The sequence below is a fragment of the Schistocerca serialis genome, chromosome 10 (genome assembly GCF_023864345.2).
Source record: "Schistocerca serialis cubense isolate TAMUIC-IGC-003099 chromosome 10, iqSchSeri2.2, whole genome shotgun sequence".
Lineage (NCBI taxonomy): Eukaryota > Metazoa > Arthropoda > Insecta > Orthoptera > Acrididae > Schistocerca > Schistocerca serialis.
The window spans coordinates 85,235,882-85,258,150 of NC_064647.1; positions in this window are offsets into that span (position 1 = coordinate 85,235,882).

Below are 22,269 nucleotides of genomic sequence, written 5' to 3' on the forward strand. Positions count from 1 at the left end.
ATGTATGGAAGTGAAACATGGACGATAACTAGTTTGGACAAGAAGAGTATAGAAGCTTTCTAAATGTGGTGCTACAGAAGAATGCTGAAGATTAGTTGAGTAGATCACATATCTAATGAGGAGGTACTGAATAGGATTGGGGAGAAGAGGAGTTTGTGGCACAACTTGACGAGAAGAAGGAATCTGTTGGTAGGACATGTTCTAAGGCATCAAGGGATCACCAATTTAGTACTGGAGGGAAGCGTGGAGGGTAAAAATCGTAGAGGGAGACCAAGAGATGAATACACTAAGCAGATTCAGAGGGATGTAGGCTGCAGTACGTACTGGGAGATGAAGAAGCTTGCACAGGATGGAGTAGCGAGGAGAGATGCATCAAACCAGTCTCAGGAGTGAAGACCACAACAACAACATCGTAAAAAAAATGTAAAAGAGAACTGGTATATGTGTGTAAACAAATCTATATGTAAATACACTACTGGCCATTAAAATTGCTACACCATGAAGAAATACAGATGATAAACGGGTATATATTGGACAAATATATTATACTCGAACTGACATGTGATTATATTTTCACGCAATTTGGGTGCATAGATCCTGAGAAATCAGTACCCAGATCAACCATCTCTGGCAGTAATAACGGCCTTGATACGCCTGGCCATTGAGTCAAACAGAGCTTGGATGGCGTGTAAAGGTACAGCTGCCCATGCAGCTTCAACACGATACCACATTTCATCAAGAGTAGTGACTGGCGTATTGTGACCAGCCATTTGCTCGGCCACCATTGACCAGACGTTTTCGATTGGTGAGAGATCTGGAGAATGTGCTGGCCAGGGCAGCAGTCGAACATTTTCTGTATCCAGAAAGGCCCGTACAGGACCTGCAGCATGCGGTCGTGCATTATCCTGCTGAAATGTAGGGTTTCGCAGGGATCGAATGAAGGGTAGAGCCACGGGTCGTAACACATTTGAAATGTAACATCCACTGTTCAAAGTGCCGTCAATGCGAACAAGAGGTGATCGAGACGTGTAACCAATGGCACCCCATACCATCACGCCGGGTGATACGCCAGTATGGCGATGACGAATACACGCTTCCAATATGCGTTCACCGCGATGTCGCCAAACGCGGATGCGACCATCATGATGCTGTAAACAGAACCTCAATTCATCCGAAAAAAATGACGTTTTGCCATTCGTGCACCCAGTTCCGTCGTTGAGTACACCATCGCAGGCGCTTCTGTCTGTGATGCAGCGTCAAGGGTAACCGCAGCCATGGTCTCCGAGCTGATAGTCCACGCTGCTGCAAACGTCGTCGAACTGTTCGTGCAGATGGTTGTTGTCTTGCAAACGTCCCCATCTGTTGGCTCAGGGATCGAGACGTGGCTGCACGATCCGTTACAGCCATGCGGATAAGACGCCTGTCACCTCGACTGCTAGTGATACGAGGCCGTTGGGATCCAGCACGGCGTTCCGTATTACCCTCCTGAACCCACCGATTGCATATTCTGCTAACAGTCATTGGATCGTGACCAACGCGAGCAGCAATGTCACGATACGATAAACCGCAATCGCGATAGGCTACAATCCGACTTTATCAAAGTCAGAAACGTGATGGTACGCATTTCTCCTCCTTACACGAGGCTTCACAACAACGTTTCACGAGGCAACGCCGGTCAACTGCTGTTTGTGTATGATAAATCGGTTGGAAACTTTCCCCATGTCAGCAAGTTGTAGGTGTCGCCACCGGCGCCAATCTTGTGTGAATGCTCTGAAAAGTTAATCATTTGCAGATCACAGCATCTTCTTCCTGTCGGTTAAATTTCGCGTCTGTAGCACGTCATCTTCATGGTGTAGCAATTTTAATGGCCAGTAGTGTAGTTTGACTGTCGTCTCACACTCAGCCAGTGGGCAGTATAATGGATCATTAAAAAAAATGAAAAAGACCTGTGTGGAATAAATCTTCCGAATAGCGGCAAAAAATTAATTTGCATTCATGTAAGAGGCAGAAGAGATGATGTCTGAGATACTTTTATTGGTACAAGAAAAGACAAAAATTTCTTTTATTCTGATTCCTCTGTCTGCCTGCTGTAGTTTGAAGAGGAATGTAGCAGACGCCGTACAATCATTTAGCTGATAAAGTAAGTAGTCTGAAGTATCGGTATCTTACTTAAAATGACAGTACACCGACCCTATTTGTATTTGTGTAATAATGTTTCGCAGCAATCAACGAAGATGATTGATGAAGTATATAGACGTGCTGTTTCCTGTTTACTTAATTATTGTGAACAGTCGTCATTACGCAGACGCCATCACCACCACCAAACGCCGTGCCTGGCCTGCAGTTAACGGCGTTGCGGTCTGCAGTCAATCCCAAGGGAACGCTCACAACAATGTGTTGTCGTCTGAAGCCGCGTGAGCCGTTGCCTAGCAGCGCTTTCCAGTTCTTATCGATTCTTCCGTGTGCTGAATAATTTTTGTGCTCTGAGTTAGTAAGGAAAAACATTATCAGTCGTATTTGTACTGGCTATCCGTACAGTTCTGACACGCCAGAAGATCAGGTGTTAAAGACTTCTACTTATTTTGCCGGCTTTGTAGAAAGCTAAGCCGCTTCTTCGTGGGAGGCGGCGACTGCCGTATAGCAGCACAAGGTATGGGTCATCTGCTTTCTGTCAATTCCGTATTTGCCTCGTAGCGTGAGATAACTATGCAATTACAGCCAGCATAGTCCAGGTGCTTTTATTTGTCTTTAGACGCACGGGAAAATTGCTGTTAGATTGAAGCTTTGTTGCGGAATGTTATGTGGTCTCGGAACACGTGGTTGGTAAAAGCATTATGTCTGACAGATAAACCCGTAGCTTGGATTTACAGTCAAGCGCTTACTGCCGATATGTCAAGTTGTTCAGAAACTCAGTTGCTTGAATTTGTGTGACATGCTTATTGGATATGTAAAGATGTACATGTTGTGGTGTGCGTACTGTAAGGCCTTCGGTACACACACCATCAGATTATTTGACTTGTCGGTCTAACGAAGTAGGCGAGTGTCAGCAATATGTCTCGTGGTCTTATCGTGCGTGTTTATCTTCTGCCGTTAGGTCAGGCGATAGAAATGCCACTTGCACGCTTGGAGTAGCAGATTGACGGTGACCAACTTTAAACAGAACTTGATTAGTTTTCACACACATTTATTAAAATAGCAACAAGCATAAACCTTACGTAACTTGATTCTGGATGCTATTTACAATTGACAATATGAAGTTCCTTTGGTCTTGGTACGTTAATCTTATTCTCACATATCTCTGATACTTGACAAAGTGTGTATACATTTATCTTCATGGCTATGTACAGGAATATGATAATCTTATTAGGCGCAGACTGAAACTTGACTATAGACTGGTACAGACTAATGCAGACTCGTACAGACTGGTGCAGACAAATGCAGACTGACTAATCGGAGGTCTGTACACTCGTTATAATACCTCGCGCGTTCAGGTATCACTGCGCGAGTGTGATCCGCGAGGAAAAAAGGTTCTACATTAGCAGCAATCTCATTCGCTGCGTGACATATTAATACGCGGATCGGCGGAAGCAGAATTTGGTCCGTCTCTATGACAGCGCCATCTCGTAGTGCGGAGACGGACGAGCGCTGCGCCTGCGCTGTTGTGCTTAGCGGGGCGCGCTCTAGTGGGAAAGTTGTGTACGCGCTGACTACGCGGAACTATGTACACAACACATGTGTTCCATTCACTTACTCTTAAATTATACGAGCAGTTTCATGGAATCAAATGGAGATTTAATCTGGCCCTTTTCAAATGTCTCATCCTGGTAATTTATAGTTGACTAGTTGAGTACGTGGTATGTACAAATATGTACCAGGTGTAGATGTATGAAACCAGAATTTCGTTGCAGTAATTACACGTATGTATTTTGAAACAGATAAACAATACTTTATTCAAAATAATCTCCATTGCTATTTTTACATTTCTCGCACCTCTCCGGCTGGCTACGAACGTCACGCCGAAAAAACAGTTATTTTGAAGCGAATCAGTCAGCTGGCCATTTTCGTACATTTTCATACGAATTGAAGCGTTGGTCAGCCAGTGCGTATCCCACTGTTGCAAACAGATGATAATCGCAAGGGGCTCAGAGTCATTTGAACCATTTGAACCATGCGGTACCCATTTTCCCACTTTCTGCATCTTCCAACTGAAGAGAAACAGATTTCTCCCTTACTTGCAATTGTTCCACGAGTTGCTGTTAATTTTGAGTATCATCTTCATCCAATAAGGCCTGCAATTCGTTGTCTTCGAAATTTTTTGGTGATTTCCCGCGCTCGTCGTTTCTAACGCCAAAATCACCACTTTCGGATTTTTTTGATCCTCTCGAGACACTTTGTTTTCCCAAGAGCATGTTCGCCTAAAGCTTCGACAAGCACTCGATGCGATTCTGCAGCATTTTTCTTCAAATGATAACAGAAAACCGATGATGTCCGAAAATCGCAGTTCGTTGGCGCAAAACTCGACATGTTTACGGGTATGAAACAGATACCGATGTATGGAACTTGGGTTACTGTGCGTTGACATTCGTCGTCATCCGTTACAGGAAGCAGATGGCGCTGCAGACGCGGTCTCATTGGCACTACACTGACGGCTAGCGCTATCTATACGGAATTTCCGGTTTCAGACTTCCACACCCGGTATTTATTTCCGTCTTGGTCTAGTTCATGTCCTTCTCCTCCAGTCTACTCCCTCCTCTCCCGCTCCCTGTCCATCTTTCCCCCCCCCCCCCTTATCTTCAGTCCCTATCTTCTTCTGCACCTCGCTGTCTGACCATCTTCTACTCCCACCTTCTCCCTCCACGTTTGTTTAAATGTGTATGAAATCTTATGGGACTTAACTGCTAAGGTCATCAGTCCCTAAGCTTACACACTACGTAACCTAAATTATCCTAAGGACAAACAACACATCCATGCCCGTGGGAGGACTCGAACCTCCGCCGGGACTAGCCGCGCAGTCCATGACAGCAGCGCCTGAGACCGCTCGCCTAATACCGCGAGGCTCCCTCCATGTTATCACCTGCACCCCAATAGTAGGCTGGTGGTTGTTACCACACAGTATTTCCTTCCAGATCGTAACTAATACGTGTACCAGATATGGCTGAAATGGTTCCAGGGGTTTACGATCAGCATTTTACCCGTGGCTTTATCCACGAACACTGCCTTCAGATACGTTTCACACGCATTTACACACATACTCGTATTTCACGTGTATCTCTAGCAGATTTGGCATTGCAGTTTCATTTTCACGCAGCTGAATGTTTATGACGTCATACGTCCTGAACTATGAGTCGTACAATGATATAATTTTACTGGTATATTCAGTCTTATATGAGAATACTGCCCGCAAAATGTGTCGCCAGTACAGTTAATAGTCAGGAAGTAGTAAATCAAAACTTTATGCTTGATGTGGAAATTTTATGCATGCACAGTGAAAAATTTGTAAGTTAGAGACAGTTTCTCTTTCATCATTTTGTGGGGCGATGTCAGCCAGAATAAGTTTCGTAAATGTTTGAAATTATGTGTAAAGTTTGTTGTAAATCACTAGGTGCTCTCATTCTCGAGTACTGGGTACTTTGATTGGTAGGTGGGGTGGTTCTTACCCCCACAGTGTTTCTCTCGAGAAAGTAACTGAGAGGTATACTAAGCTTAGTTGTAATCAGTCCAGTGGTTTAGGAGGAGATGTATAACATACATACATACTTCCGTACATCTATACGTACATAGATATTTATAATATTGTAATGGTGATGCATTAATTTGTTCTGAAAGCGGTGCTGATATTCAAGACAGTAAAAGCGGGTTAAAAGCTGTGAGCTATCTGGGATAGTGCATTACTGAGCATCTGTTTCACCACGTATCCAGTCAAGCTTATCAAATTCCCAACCAAACTAACATTAATTATAATCTTTTAATAGTCATCTTACGACAACCGGTGATATATATATATATATATATATATATATATATATATATATATATATATATATATATGTATATATATATATATATATAAAGAGAATTTAAATAAAAAGAAATAAATCAGTTTATATTTGGACATTTATTTTTAACATTGATCATTGTTCCGTTAAAATTTCAACATATTAAACTTGATTCATAACTAAACTGGTGCCTTATTTAGGATTGTGAAAATCTTACGGAACACATCAAATATGAAGCCAAGATTGGGAGACTGCATACAACACTGCATTCATAAAATAACACACGAAGAACGTTGAAACATATGCAAGAGGAAATTAACCACAACGAACCTATTCAATGTTCACCCAAAGAAGTTATGTTCGTAGCGCAGTCCTGTCTGTCATGAAATTACCATACACTAGTATACTAAATTCGTACTAACTCTCTGTGAAATCTTCCCGAAAAGAAGGCTACTTTGATGATTACACCACATGCTTCACGTGGTCAACTTGGTTTACACAAAGAGTGTAACTCAACAATAATTTTGATAATTAAAATAAATTACGTCGAAACACAAATTACAAAAGAAAAACCTCAAACTGATTACTATCATCTTACTATTAACCTGATGGGTCAAAAAATTGTATAAGCACGTGGTACTGGTCTCACAAAGTACACCCCACGTGGGTTGAACATAGAGAAAAGTTGCTATATTGAAAAATATTGTCAAGACGAGATGTTATAATCTCACGCACATTCGCATTTAAGATTGATTATCTTAGTTAGAGTTACGGAGCCTCAACACGTGGTTCCACTTTACTCACAAAGTAGTGACAAAGCAACTACTGGAAGATATTCTGAACTTCACACTCGAAATACACTGCGTTGCAATTTAAGATAACATTAGATATTTTAGAGCTAAACCTGAAATAAAGGTGATTAAATTTTCAGTTAGGCTGAACTTAAGAAATCCATTGTCCTACGGACTTAGCAGAGACGCGCTTAGCCAGAGATCTTACCACTTCAGACGCTCGCCACAGACAGACTGGCGTGGGGGCCTACCGAGGGTGCTTCACAGATACAAACGGAAATGACCAGAGAGGCAGCTTCCTATACCAACATGACAAGGGACGGACAGGACCATACTAAGAATAGAAACCTCTTTGCTTTTAGAAAGCGTAGCTACCTGTTCTGACGTTGGTCCTACTGTTCTCTAGCAGACAGGCTTGTCTGCTACCATCAAGCATGCAACTAGAAATACGTTTAGTCATTCATCCTCTCACACAGAAGGGAAGGGGGATGACAGTATCTTATCATATACAGTATATAAAAGAAAGCGGATGTAGGTTCCGTATGAGACTGTGTGACATGAATTACATATAAACTCTGTTTTAAAGTGTGGTAGTGTGACAGATCGATCTTGTTTATGTGTAAAAGTAACACGTTCCACTGCTCAGTCTCCTCCCAGATAGTCAGAAACACCACAGTAAATTTAGAACTGGAATGTATGCCGTAAATGACAACAGTTTTAAAAAATTAACATGAAAGGAATCCAACAGAGACCTTTCAGTACATATGGATTTTATCTAGAGTTATTCTGTTTTTAATTCCTTTTTATGGATTGTCCTTTATGATCCACCTCATGTCAAAGCAGCATTTCAAATTTTTAAGTATGGGGTAGTGTTTGTTGATAAAGCTTGGTTGTAGAACTTCGTTATAACCAGACTAGTCTCTTATTTCATACTAGGTTGCTCATGACCCCCATAGTTTACCGCAACAGTGCTTAAAAAACTGAGGTAGAGGCTGTGATACAATGCGTCTAGTTTGACAAATGATGCAATGACGAAGGCGACTGTGCGTCAGACCGCGTATTCAACATGGCGACTGGAAGAACGAATCTCACGCCGAATTTTGAACCGTAAGTTATACAATAATTTTCATGACACGTATTCTAACTAACAGAGTATCAAAGAAAAAGTTCCACAGCTATAGCGGACACCTCTATGCAGCGTACGAACAAAACACATAAATTGAACGTGGTAACGAAAAATAAGTTTTACCCTAAAGCACAAGTGGAAGTACGATACGTAGTTACCAATATATGCGGATATCACGAAGAAACAGTGACTTTTATACTGACATGACATTATACTTCTGCAATGAGCTAATGGGAGGAATCTGATCTCTTATCCTCTCAACCAGCTTCTGATAAGTGAAACACACTTCCGTAGTTACGATGTCAACACTCCAGGTATATTGTTTTATTAGGAACCAGTTTCGTTCCAATCGCCTCAACTCTGAGTTGCTATCACAGGCACATGAACTTCGGATATCTACGGAACCAGATACGATTATTGGTGTCTTGTCTTATACATGCACGAGTGGTACTTAGTGTAATTCATGCGACATGTATGAAGGTGACGTCATTGTAACGTCGAAAACGGTTGTCTAACAAACCAATATCAAAATAACGGCTGTTGTTACAGTATTATTATATTTCAACGACCAGCCGCTATCCCACACTTGGAGTTATAAAGGGCGATTCACGAAGATATGCAAATATTTTAATATGTTATTCTATGTACAAGCAAAACTAAAGAAAAAAAGTTTGCATAAACATAGGTCCGCAAACGTTTACTTACGGTGTTACGGCTAATAAAAGATTTTGCCTGAAATTTAGCAACTTCGCTAAGAAAATGAAGCCATCGCAAAACTGTACGTGATTAAAGTAAAGCACAATTTCCATTTATTTGGTTGTTATTGGTCTGGTGAATCTAATAAAACATGTCCCAGACGTGTATCTGCAGTAGTTTTCCAGAACATCCATAGAAGCAAAGAAGTAATTCCGTAAAATTTTTAATTTATTAACTACTTGTCCCAAATTTTTTTAAATTTCAGAAAATTTCACAAAATTTTCAACAGAAGTACCAGAGAATTTAATTTTGGAAAAATGATGGTAATAACGTTAACTGAAACTGTATAAATGTGTCAGATAATATATTTTTATTAATATCATTGCATTCGTGAATTCATGTTAAACTGGAAAAAAACAAAGCTCAGTGTTCAGGAAGTTGTACAGTGTACACACAGTTTCACAATAAATTCACAACAAATGTTCAATAAAGTCTCGACCGAGTTCAATGTATTTAGCTACACGTGTATGAACGAATTTTATCGCTCGTTTCAGTTTCGCAGGATGGTTCTTAATTTCTTCTATTGCATTCATAATCTGCAAACTACAACAGTTACTATGTGGTTTCACTTAGATACAGTGTTGTTATTATGTTCATTCACTGAACAATACAGAAAAGAAACTCCTTTCAAGGTTAAGAAACGACTGAAACAACTCACTAACGCTTGCCAACAATGACATAAACATTTCTACATTCTTAATGGAAAGAAAACAAATTTAGTTGTAGAATAATCTTTGCTTCTCCGGCTGTTCCGGAAACCTACTGCAGATACACGTCCGGGACATGTTTTATTACACTACTGGCCATTAAAATTGCTACACCATGAAGATGACGTGCTACAGACGCGAAATTTAACCGACAGGAAGAAGATGCTGTGATATGCAAATGATTAACTTTTCAGAGCATTCACACAAGTTTGGCGCCGGTGGCGACACCTACAACTTGCTGACATGAGGAAAGTTTCCAACTGATTTCTCATACACAAACAGCAGTTGACCAGCGTTGCCTGGTAAAACGTTGTTGTGAAGCCTCGTGTAAGGAGGAGAAATGCGTACCATCACGTTTCCGACTTTGATAATGGTCGGCTGTAGCCTATTGCGATTGCGGTTTATCGTATCGCGACATTACTGCTCGCGTTGGTCGAGATCCAATGGCTGTTAGCAGAATATGGAATCGGTGGGTTCAGGAGGGTAGTATGGAACGCCGTGCTGGATACCAACGGCCTCGTATCACTAGCAGTCGAGATGACAGGCATCTTATCCGCATGGCTGTAACGGATCGTGCAGCCACGTCTCGACCCCTGAGTCAACAGATGGGAACGTTTGCAAAACAACAACCATCTGCACGAACAGTTCGACGACGTTTGCAGCAGCGTGGACTATCAGCTCGGAGACCATGGCTGCGGTTACCCTTGACGCTGCATCACAGACAGAAGCGCCTGCGATGGTGTACTCAACGACGGACCTGGGTGCACGAATGGCAAAACGTCATTTCTTCGGATGAATCGAGGTTCTGTTTACAGCATCATGATGGTCGCATCCGTGTTTGGCGACATCGCGGTGAACGCATATTGGAAGCGTGTATTCGTCATCGCCATACTGGCGTATCACCCGGCGTGATGGTATGGGGTGCCATTGGTTACACGTCTCGGTCACCTCTTGTGCGCATTGACGGCACTTTGAACAGTGGACGTTACATTTCAAATGTGTTACGACCCGTGGCTCTACCCTTCATTCGATCCCTACGAAACACTACATTTCAGCAGGATAATGCACGACCGCATGCTGCAGGTCCTGTACGGGCCTTTCTGGATACAGAAAATGTTCGACTGCTGCCCTGGCCAGCACGTTCTCAAGATCTCCCACCAACTGCAAACGTCTGGTCAATGGTGGCCAAGCAACTGGCTCGTCACAATACTGCAGTCGCTACTCTCGATGAACTGTGGTATCGTGTTGAAGCTGCATGGGTAGCTGTACGTGTACACGCCATCCAAGCTCTGTTTGACTCAATGCCCAGACGTATCAAGGACGTTATTACGGCCAGAGTTGGTTGTTCTGGCTACTGATTTCTCAGGATCTATGCACCCAAATTGCGTGAAAATGTAATCACATGTCAGTTCGAGTATAATATATTTGTCCAATGAATACCCGTTTATCGTCTGCTTTTCTTCTTGATATAACAATTTTAATGGCCAGGAGTGTACATTCACCAGACCAGTAACAACAAAATAAATGGTAACCGTGCTTCACTTTAGCCTCGTACAGTTTTGTGATGGCTTCATATTAGCAAAGTTGCTAAATGTCAGGCAAAATCTTTTATTAATCGTAACTCCGTAACTAAAAATTTGGGGACCTATGTTTATATGAACTTGTTTCTTTAGTTTTTCTTGTAGAATAACATATTAGAGCATTTGCATCTGTTCATGAATCACCCTGTATTTATCAGGAGTGACGGTCTGGGCGCCATTTCATTTCATAGCAGGATGCCTTTGGATGTCACGTGCAGCACACCTAAAGCACGGCTATAGATCGACGTCCCGCTTTGTTCCTCTTCACCGCAGGCTATTTCAAGTACATAATGGCTGCTCGCACACGCCGATACTCTCTTGTATTCGTGGTTACTAAACCGCACCTCGTCTAGCAAGGTCGCCAGATGCCTCCCCAGTTGAGAAAGTTTGGAGCAGTAGGGGCAGGGCCCTCGAACCAGCTCGGGATTTTAACGATCTACCGCGCCAGTTGGGCAGAATTTAGCTCGGTATCCCTCAGCAGGACATCCAACAATTCTATGAATCAATACCAAGACGAATAACTGCTTGCATAGCGGCCAGAGGAGGGCCAATGCTTTTTGACTTGCTCTGTTTGTGGAGCTCTTACTCTTAAATAAATCATTAAATGTTTCTGAAATTAGAATGAAATTTTCACTCTACAGCGGAGTGTGCGCTGATATGAAACTTCCTGGCAGATTAAAACTGTGTGTCGGACCGAGACTCGAACTCGGGACCTTTGCCTTTCGCGGGCAAGTGCTCTACCGACTGAGCTACCCAAGCACGACTCATGCCCCGTCCTCACAGCAAAGGTCCCGAGTTGAGTGAAAATTTCATTCTAGATACAACCCCCAGGCTGTGGCTAAGCCATGTCTTCGCAATATCCTTTCTTTCAGCAGTGCTAGTTCTGCAAGGTTCGCAGGAGAGCTTGTGTAAAGTTTGGAAGGTAGGAGACGAGATACTGGCAGAATTAAAGCTGTGAGACCGGGCGTGAGTCGTGCTTGGGTAGCTCAGTCGGTAGAGCACCTGCCCGCGAAAGGCAAAGGTCCCGAGTTCGAGTCTCGGTCGGGCACACAGTTTTAATCTGCCAGGAAGTTTCATATCAGCGCACACTCCGCTGTAGAGTGAAAATTTCATTCTAGATACAACCCCCAGGCTGTGGCTAAGCCATGTCTTCGCAATATCCTTTCTTTCAGCAGTGCTAGTTCTGCATGGTTCGCAGAAGAGCTTCTGTAAAGTTTAGAAGGTAGGAGACGAGGTACTGGCAGAAGTAAGGCTGTGGGGGCGGGGCGTGAGTCGTGCTTGGGTAGCTCAGTCGGTAGAGCATTTGCCCGCGAAAGGCAAAGGTCTCGAGTTCGAATATTTTCTGAAACTGTTATAATTTGTTTGTATCTATATGTACATCAAATCAATCGATTTCCGTCCCGTTCGGGTAATTCCTTCTTGGTGCGTCATTCGTTTTTTTTTTTCTTAGAGTGTACGGCAGCGAAATCACACTGTGACTCTTGTCGCCGTAGGGCTGAGCCAGTGAAAAAACGGTAAAACAGAAAATTGGCTCGAAAATAAATCTAAGTTTCCTAGGAGATAGTTCGATTTATGGAGAAGTACAGGCACAGTGAATGCGCAGTTGAACTACAAATATATTTATGTGGTTTACTAACGATTTATTCAGCCTCTATGTGAACGTCGATACTGTCCTGAATATGATATTAACAATAGAAGCCGGCTGGAGTGGCCGTGCGGTTCTAGGCGCGGCAGTCTGGAGCCGAGCGACCGCTACGATCGCAGGTTCGAATCCTGCCTCGGCATGGATGTGTGTGATGTCCTTAGGTTAGTTAGGTTTAATTAGTTCTAAGTTCTAGGCGACTGATGACCTCAGAAGTTAGGTCGCATAGTGCTCAGAGCCATTTGAACAATACAAATGATGCCACAACACGGGTTACAATCTATTCACTGCAAAGTAGTCATGGGATGTTTGACCAAGAAAAACATCATCATTAACAAGATCAAGAATTAAACTACCTCTAGTTTGTTCTGCTCTCGAGTATTTTCGTATGTCCAATTTTTTCTGGCCAATCCATGTTCCCTCTTACTTGCTTAGGCTGACAGATCGGCGTTTACTCTGGTATTCTGCTGTTTTGCATTCCTGTTGTAAGTAGGCTGTTTAGGTTTTTTTTAAATTGGTAACGCCACGTAGCGCTCTGTATGAAAATCACTGGCTGTGCTGTGTGCAGTCTGTGGCTGGTTTGCATTGTTCTTTGCTATTGTAGTGTTGGGCAGCTGGATGTGAACAGCGCGTAGCGTTGCGCAGTTGGAGGTGAGCCGCCAGCAGTGGTGGATGTAGGGAGAGAGATGGCGGAGTTTTGAGAGCGGATGATCTGGATGTGTGTCCATCAGAGACAGTAAATTTGTAAGACTGGATCTCATGAACTGATATATATATATATATATATATATATATATATATATATATATATACACTCCTGGAAATGGAAAAAAGAACACATTGACACCGGTGTGTCAGACCCACCATACTTGCTCCGGACACTGCGAGAGGGCTGTACAAGCAATGATCACACGCACGGCACAGCGGACACACCAGGAACCGCGGTGTTGGCCGTCGAATGGCGCTAGCTGCGCAGCATTTGTGCACCGCCGCCGTCAGTGTCAGCCAGTTTGCCGTGGCATACGGAGCTCCATCGCAGTCTCTAACACTGGTAGCATGCCGCGACAGCGTGGACGTGAACCGTATGTGCAGTTGACGGACTTTGAGCGAGGGCGTATAGTGGGCATGCGGGAGGCCGGGTGGACGTACCCCCGAATTGCTCAACACGTGGGGCGTGAGGTCTCCACAGTACATCGATGTTGTCGCCAGTGGTCGGCGGAAGGTGCACGTGCCCGTCGACCTGGGACCGGACCGCAGCGACGCACGGATGCACGCCAAGACCGTAGGATCCTACGCAGTGCCGTAGGGGACCGCACCGCCACTTCCCAGCAAATTAGGGACACTGTTGCTCCTGGGGTATCGGCGAGGACCATTCGCAACCGTCTCCATGAAGCTGGGCTACGGTCCCGCACACCGTTAGGCCGTCTTCCGCTCACGCCCCAACATCGTGCAGCCCGCCTCCAGTGGTGTCGCGACAGGCGTGAATGGAGGGACGAATGGAGACGTGTCGTCTTCAGCGATGAGAGTCGCTTCTGCCTTGGTGCCAATGATGGTCGTATGCGTGTTTGGCGCCGTGCAGGTGAGCGCTCAATCAGGACTGCATACGACCGAGGTACACAGGGCCAACACCCGGCATCATGGTGTGGGGAGCGATCTCCTACACTGGCCATACACCACTGGTGATCGTCGAGGGGACACTGAATAGTGCACGGTACATCCAAACCGTCATCGAACCCATCGTTCTACCATTCCTAGACCGGCAAGGGAACTTGCTGTTCCAACAGGACAATGGACGTCCGCATGTATCCCGTGCCACCCAACGTGCTCTAGAAGGTGTAAGTCAACTACCCTGGCCAGCAAGATCTCCGGATCTGTCCCCCATTGAGCATGTTTGGGACTGGATGAAGCGTCGTCTCACGCGGTCTGCACGTCCAGCACGAACGCTGGTCCAACTGAGGCGCCAGGTGGAAATGGCGTGGCAAGCCGTTCCACAGGACTACATCCAGCATCTCTACGATCGTCTCCATGGGAGAATAGCAGCGTGCATTGCTGCGAAAGGTGGATATACACTGTACTAGTGCCGATATTGTGCATGCTCTGTTGCCTGTGTCTATGTGCCTGTGGTTCTGTCAGTGTGATCATGTGATGTATCTGACCCCAGGAATGTGTCAATAAAGTTTCCCCTTCCTGGGACAATGAATCACGGTGTTCTTATTCCAATTTCCAGGAGTGTATATATATATATATTATGACTTTTGAACACTATTAAGGTAAATACATTGATTGTTCTCTATCAAAATCTTTCATTTGCTAACTGTGCCTATCAGTAGTTAGTGCCTTCAGTAGTTAGAATCTTTTATTTAGCTGGCAGTAGTGGCGCTCGCTGTATTGCAGTAGTTTGAGTAACGAAGATTTTTGTGAGGCGAGTGATTCATGAAAGGTATAGGTTATTGTTGGTCGGGGCCATGCTTTTGTAGGCATTATTGAAAGTCAGATTGGGTTGTGCTAAAAGTACTGTGTGTCAGTTTAAGCACAGTCGCGTATAATTTTTCTAAGGGGACGTTACACTGTTACATACTTCTTCCATATGTACCTGTACTTCACTGTGTACTAAACGAGATTAAGGGGAGTTGGAATGCCCTATCTCGCCAATGTTAAATTTGCTAACTTTGTGTACCTTTTTCTTTGGAACTATTATCTTCAGAACTTTGAAATTCTGGCAGAGGTTTTCAGCATATATTGTGAGCCCACTGAACTAGAACCAATGTTTTCTTTTTGTTGGTATAGTATTTATGAATTTTTTACCATTAAGCCATTTTTTATTGGAAAAAGTATAACATAAACTTCCCTAGTTCAGAGAATAAGCCAGTTCTTGTCATGATTCTAGTTCAGTGGCCTCTTTGAACTGTTTTGCAGCATTTCTGAAAATTTGAATGTTGTTGGTTGAGTGGTTTATGAGATAAAGGTACATGTAACACTAAAAATGTCAAATGCCAGAAAATGCGATTAAAGTAATTTATTATGAAAATTCACAAATACCTTTTATTCTATTATCAAAAGTGTCCAGCAGAGTAATCAGGGTCATCTTCTAGTTCTTCTTCTTCACCTAGAAGCTTTCTTCTCCTTGCTGCCCTTGCTTTTTTTGTATTAAATTCAGCTGCATACTGAGCCTTCCTTACTCGCACGCTGTCCAGAAGCTGAAGACCTCTGATGGTGTTGATACCAGGAGCAATGCCGAGCCTTGCCATGACCTTTAGCCTACCCATATGACCATCATTGAATGAAATAACAGCATCACTGACTCCCCATTTCAATGTTTTTATCCCAACAAATACATTCTTAGGTACACGAGTCCAAATGAGGTTGTTGAACGACTCGTTTTGATTCTGGGTACAACCATGAAGACATTTTCGCAGAAGATCAGGATGCCCCAAGTCTCTATATATTGGTTTAATTACTTCCATAACAGCCAATGGAATATAATTTTTATGGTGATAAGGATCCCCAGTAGCTTGAGATTTTCTATAATTGCACCATGACTGAGGACCATCTGGACAAGCAAAATGTTGAGGATTATCATCAGTTGATGATCGATGTAAATATGTGGCCCATACAGCTTGTCTCATTTCCTGCAAATTATTTGCATTATTTCTTATTGCCATACCATAGTATTGTTGTAATTCATTTATAATTTTATCTGACAGGCGACCTCTAATGGTTTTACCATCTGACAAAATTTTGTCCTTCAGATTCTGTTTCAGTTTCCTTAGACGAGTGCCCATTCGTTTCTGAACATGACCGACACATTCTAGTTTAGTTATTGTCTTATTGACATATGGCATGGATTCTGTAACACTTTTGTATGCCTTGGAGTCCCCATCTCCAAGGAATTTTGTGTAAAATACTCCCCGTTCTTTTTCTGATCTGCTAAACATTTTCACAGCAGCGGCAGCCTCCATGCCTCCACTCGTACCTTCATAATTCTTGCTACATATGTGAGCTGCTTCTATCTTACCAGATGCACAATGGTAACAATGTTTAGTGAGCACTTCATAGTCCAAAACTTTACCGCTGTCCACACTAGTAACAGTAGCAACAGCATTTTTGGATGTGTGACCCCTTTTCTGCCAGGTTCCATCAAAAGCAACAGGGATATCTGGGTTTCCTTCATTTATATATTTTGCTTCACTGGCAGCAGCTTTCATTGATAAATCTGCTACAGACTGAACAGCATCTCCTATCACTTCAGTGTAATTGTCAATTTTAGCAGGTGGAGGTGGAAGATTCATTATGGCACAAAATGTTTGAGCAGCAGTATGTCCTTTACCAATTGCTCTCATTGCATACATTAGCCTGATATTACTCTCAAACAAATTGCTACTGCATGTTTTAGAGCTCCAAAAACAGGTCTCATTTTCACAACTGGCACAAACTATAGCAATTTTGCAGGAAAGTCCTATAGATTTTGTTATGTTCATATCAAAAGAACCTCCACAAAGATTACAACACAAACATTTCTTCATAAACTCAGTAAAAACAGGAAAGTCGACTAAAACATATTGTTCATTAGAAGCTTCATCTGTAATTTCACTTGCACAGTTTGATAACTTCTTTTTTGATGCACTGGTGGGCGTGTCTCCTTCACACATCTCAGCTGTACAAACGTCAGAACTTTCACCAGCATCAACAGGTGCTGAAGCAGAATCACTTGAACAAACGTTATTTGTAAATCTATTACCGCGAAACTTTCGCTTTTTAAATAATGATGCACTCCTAGGCATCGTAGAAACTACGCACTCACCACTGAAAGTCAAAACAAGACAGATAACAAACTCCAAATGAGCGACAAACTAAACTCGAGGCTCAAAACAAACACTCACAGATCAAAAACTGAACAATAAACACAGCTAGTCGTAAAAACAATGGTACCTATGGAAGGATCAAAGATTCTACAACTGAAGAGTGAAATCCACAGCCTTCTATATGTAATGTTTTCGGAAATGCGAAGATTTAAATGTGTACAAATCACAAGATGGGTAACTTTGCTGGGCGCACATGTAATTTTGAAAAATTAAATAAAAATACTTCCAATTGGAATTTCTTAACAAATTTTGCACCATTTTAAGCAGAAAATTTCAAATTAAGTTATAAGGTTAAAAACTGAAAATGTGAATTTTTTCCATTTTCCGGCATTCCAACTCCCCTTAAATATCTTCATCTTTCTTCCTATAAGGTAACGTGTAGTTAGCTACAACTTTCAGGAATCTCCCCTCTGCACTATTTGTCCTTTAATTTCTTGTTTAATGACTACTGATTTCTGATGTGCAGATATTTAAACTACACTACTGGCCATTAAAATTGCTACACCACGAAGAGGACGTGCTACAGACGCGAAATTTAACCTACAGGAACAAGATGCTGTGATATGCAGATGATTAGCTTTTCAGAGCATTCACACAAGGTTGGCGCCGGTGGCGACACCTGCAACGTGCTGACATGAGGAAAGTTTCCAACCGATTTCTCATACACAAACAGCAGTTGACCGGCGTTGCCTGGTCAAACGTTGTTGTGATGCCTCGTGTAAGGAGCAGAAATGCGTACCATCACGTTTCCGACTTTGATAAAGGTCGGATTGTAGCCTATCGCGATTGCGGTTTATCGTATCGCGACATTGCTGCTCGCGTTGGTCGAGATCCAGTGACTGTTAGCAGAACATGGAATCGGTGGGTTCAGGAGGGTTATACGGAACCCCGTGCTCGATCCCAACGGCCTTGTATCACTAGCAGTCGAGGTGACAGGCGTCTTATCCGCATGGCTGTAACGGATCGTGCAGGCACGTCTCGATCCCTGAGTCAACAGACGGGGACGTTTACAAGACAACAACCATCTGCACCAGCAGTTCGACGACACTTGCAGCAGCATGGACTATCAGCTCGGAGACCATGGCTTAGGTTACCCTTGACGCTGCATCACATACAGGAGCGCCTGCGATGGTGTACTCAACGACGAACCTGGGTGCACGAATGGCCAAATGTCATTATTTCGGACGAATCCAGGTTCTGTTTACAGCATCATTATGGTCGCATCCGTGTTTGGCGACATCGCGGTGAACGCTCATTGGAAGTGTGTATTCGTCATCGCCATACTGGCCTATCACCCAGCATGGTGGTATGGGGTGCCGTTGGTTACACGTCTCGGTCACCTCTTCTTCGCATTGACGGCACTTTGAACAGTGGACGTTACATTTCAGATGTGTTACGACCCGTAGCTCTACCCTTCATTCGATCCCTGCGAAACCCTACATTTCAGCAGGATAATGCACGACCGCATGTTGCAGGTCCTGTACGGGCCTTTCTGGATACAGGAAATGTTCGACTGCTGCCCTGGCCAGCATAATCTCCAGATCTCTCAACATTTTAAAACGTCTGGTCAATGGTGGCCGAGCAACTGGCTCGTCACAATACGCCAGTCACTACTCTTGATGAACTGTGGTATCGAGTTGAAGCTGCATAGGGAGCTGTACCTGCACACGCCATCCTAGCTCTGTTTGACTCAATTCCCAGGCGTATCAAGGCCGTTATTACGGCCAGAGGAGGTTGTTTTGCGTACTGATTTCTCAGGATCTATGCACCCAAATTGCGTGAAAATGTAAGCACATGTCAGTTCTACTATAATATATTTGTCCAATGAATACCCGTTTATCATCTGCATTTCTTATTGGTGTAGCAGTTTTAATGGCCAGTAGTGTAATTCATTTCATAATTTCACAAGAACATGCAGTCACATTGTAAACTGTCTTCTTTCAGCTAAAATCACTGGGACGACTGCAAAGGACTTCGCTGCCTGGATATTAGTATTGACCGTAGTTATTGAAACGTGCCGAGTTCACTAATTCGACGTGTTGTGTAACAGTGAACCTGGATGAAATGAACAAGTCTCACTGTTGACTTAAATTAGCACGAAATACGCTTTGCAACACCTCTTGCACACAGGACGCTGCCCTCTAGCACGCTTGGAAGACATGGCTGTGCCACAGCCTGGGGCGTGTTTCCAAAAGTTTTCACTCTGCAGTGGGTCGTTCGCTAATACGAAACTGCCTGGCGCACTGAAACTTACCAGCGGAAGGCAAAGGGCCCAAGTCTGAGTGTAGCTCCGGCACACAGTTTCTTATCTGCCAGAAGTTTCATATCAGCACAAACGCCGCTGCAGAGTGAACAATTCGTTCTGGAAACATTTCCCCAGGCTGTGGCTAAGGCTGTCTCAGCAATATCCTTTCTTTCAGGAGTGCTAGCCCTGCTAGTTTCGCAGCAAACTGTGTGAAGTTCGGAAGGCGGGAGGTGGGCTACTGGCGAAAGTAGTTTGTCAGGAGCGGTCGTCCGTCAGGTTCCGAGATTCAGTGTACGTCCAGTGCATTGTTTTAGCCTATCAAGGAAGTTTAAGCTACTTGTGTATTCAAGCGGTATATTTACAAAACAAAGCGTTGTCATAATTTTCATTGTCGCCAGTATATTTGAGACTAAATCATTAGACAGCTAATAGATCTCAGCTACTCCATGTCAGTATTTCGGATGATCAATTCGTATGTAATTCTCACAACAGTTTAGGCACGATATAGGTGTTCCCTCGTGAAATTAACGCCCTCCACTGAACACTGTCTCCTGCACCATTTAACACAAAGTATGCAGCTACTATCATTCGAGCCTAGAGAGCATTTCGCTAAGTGACGTTCAGTCATCATTGGCTACTGTCGAGCTACAAATACTTATTCTTCAGCGCAAATAGAAAGAATTTCACTTTCTTACTCTACCGCGAAGCGTCTATGAAATACTTTTAAACTTTTTCACGTTAATTACAGGTCGCCTCCTAAAATGTTTATGGGAAGAACTATTATTATTATCTGCACTCATTTCTTGCATTCCCGATAAATTTCGCCGGCCGGAGTGGCCGTGCGGTTCTAGGCGCTACAGTCTGGAACCGAGCAACCGCTATGGTCGCAGGTTCGAATCCTACCTCGGGCATGGATGTGTGTGATGTCCTTGGGTTAGTTAGGTTTAATTAGTTCTAAGTTCTAGGCGACTGATGACCTCAGAAGTTAAGTCGCATAGTGCTCAGAGCCATTTCAACCACTGATAAATTTCGTAATGTAGGCTTTCTTGTTGTTGTGATATAGTTTGATGCACTTCTCCCCGTTGCATTATCCTGTATAAGCTTCTTCATCTCTGCACGACTGCCGAGAACTACGACATCCACTTGAACCTTGTCAAGCCTTGTCTCGCTCTACAACTTTAACCCCCCCCCCCCCTCCTCGCTACCCACAATAATAAATTCTTGTCAACCGATCACTTTCAATCTTACCGAATGAAAAAAAAATTATTTCGAGCTTCAGCAGTACTTAGTCACTATTTTTCGTATCAACAAGAACTTCCGTTTTGCGCAAAATGAAACTGGGTCTCATGTGGTGTAGCTAGGTTGTGACTTAGCGACTTCAGCTGAACCTGTCCCGATCCGCGAAATATTGCTGGTAGAAATTGATCCCAATCCAAGGCGACATAGTCTGTGATCAACGATAGTAAAACGCAGACTTCCGACATCAGCTTGATCCGAGTTCAGTTTCTGTGCTAATCTAAGATCGAATGCTTAATAAAATCGGACCAATTCACCTGAAGTTTCAGAGATTTCGTGACACTGTCAGGCGTGCGTCAGCAGAGAAGAAAAATCGAACAGCTTGCAGGACGTGGCCTTGACAGGTCTAGTAAATTTTTAAGTTCCAGACTTATGACTTATCACGTGTGGGATACTGCTTTGATGTTTATTTACGTAGATGGTCTGGCCGTCACGTAACGTGATGTTTTCTCTGCAGATGTTCCGGCGTCTAGTTCAGATTTTCTGTTCCGGTGCGGCAGTAGAAGAAACTGAAGACGAGAGACAGGTGTAGAAGACAACCAAACCTCTGACAGTTCACGTGGAGGTGAGTCCCGACCTGTTGCGCTGCTCATGGGAGAAGAAATAAAACAGTAAGGGGTGAGGGTTACCTGTTCGATGTTTCTTTCGAGTCCACCGAGTCACGTCTGAGACACGAACAGTCTGCAGTAATGTAACGAACTGAAGAGTTGAAAAGTTATACGGGGTGTCCCAGAAATGTTGCCATACATTGCTGGGTGATGTGGGCACATCGTAAGAAATGAGAGAAATTCCAGCAAAAGTGTGACGCAGGATGTGTGGTGCCCTCTCATTTTGGACTGGGTGTTCGTAGGCATTTGGGCAGATCATTCTCGCATCAATGGATTGGGCATGGAGATCTGGTTTTCCGGGGCCCACGCTGACCGGATTTATCGCCCCTGATTATTTTTATTTTTTGCATGAGATCTCTTCCGTGGGGTCTGAAATGGATTTCGTTGCGAGAGTCTCCTGCGCAGCTGGTACAATCAAGAAAGTCCCCAGTGTGTTCGAGCGTGCCTGGCTGTCAACGCACCGTCGGTTTCGGACACGTCGACCACCTGCTGTAGTGTCAGATCTGTATTCGTATTGCGCATCCCGTGTACTCACTGCATCCAATAAATGTTTCAAATCGATCACTCCGTTCTTTCGTTTCCGGTCTTCGATCTCTGCTGCCACTTACCACTGGCGTTTGCGGTCATGAGTTACTATACAATTCTCAACCCTTGTGACGT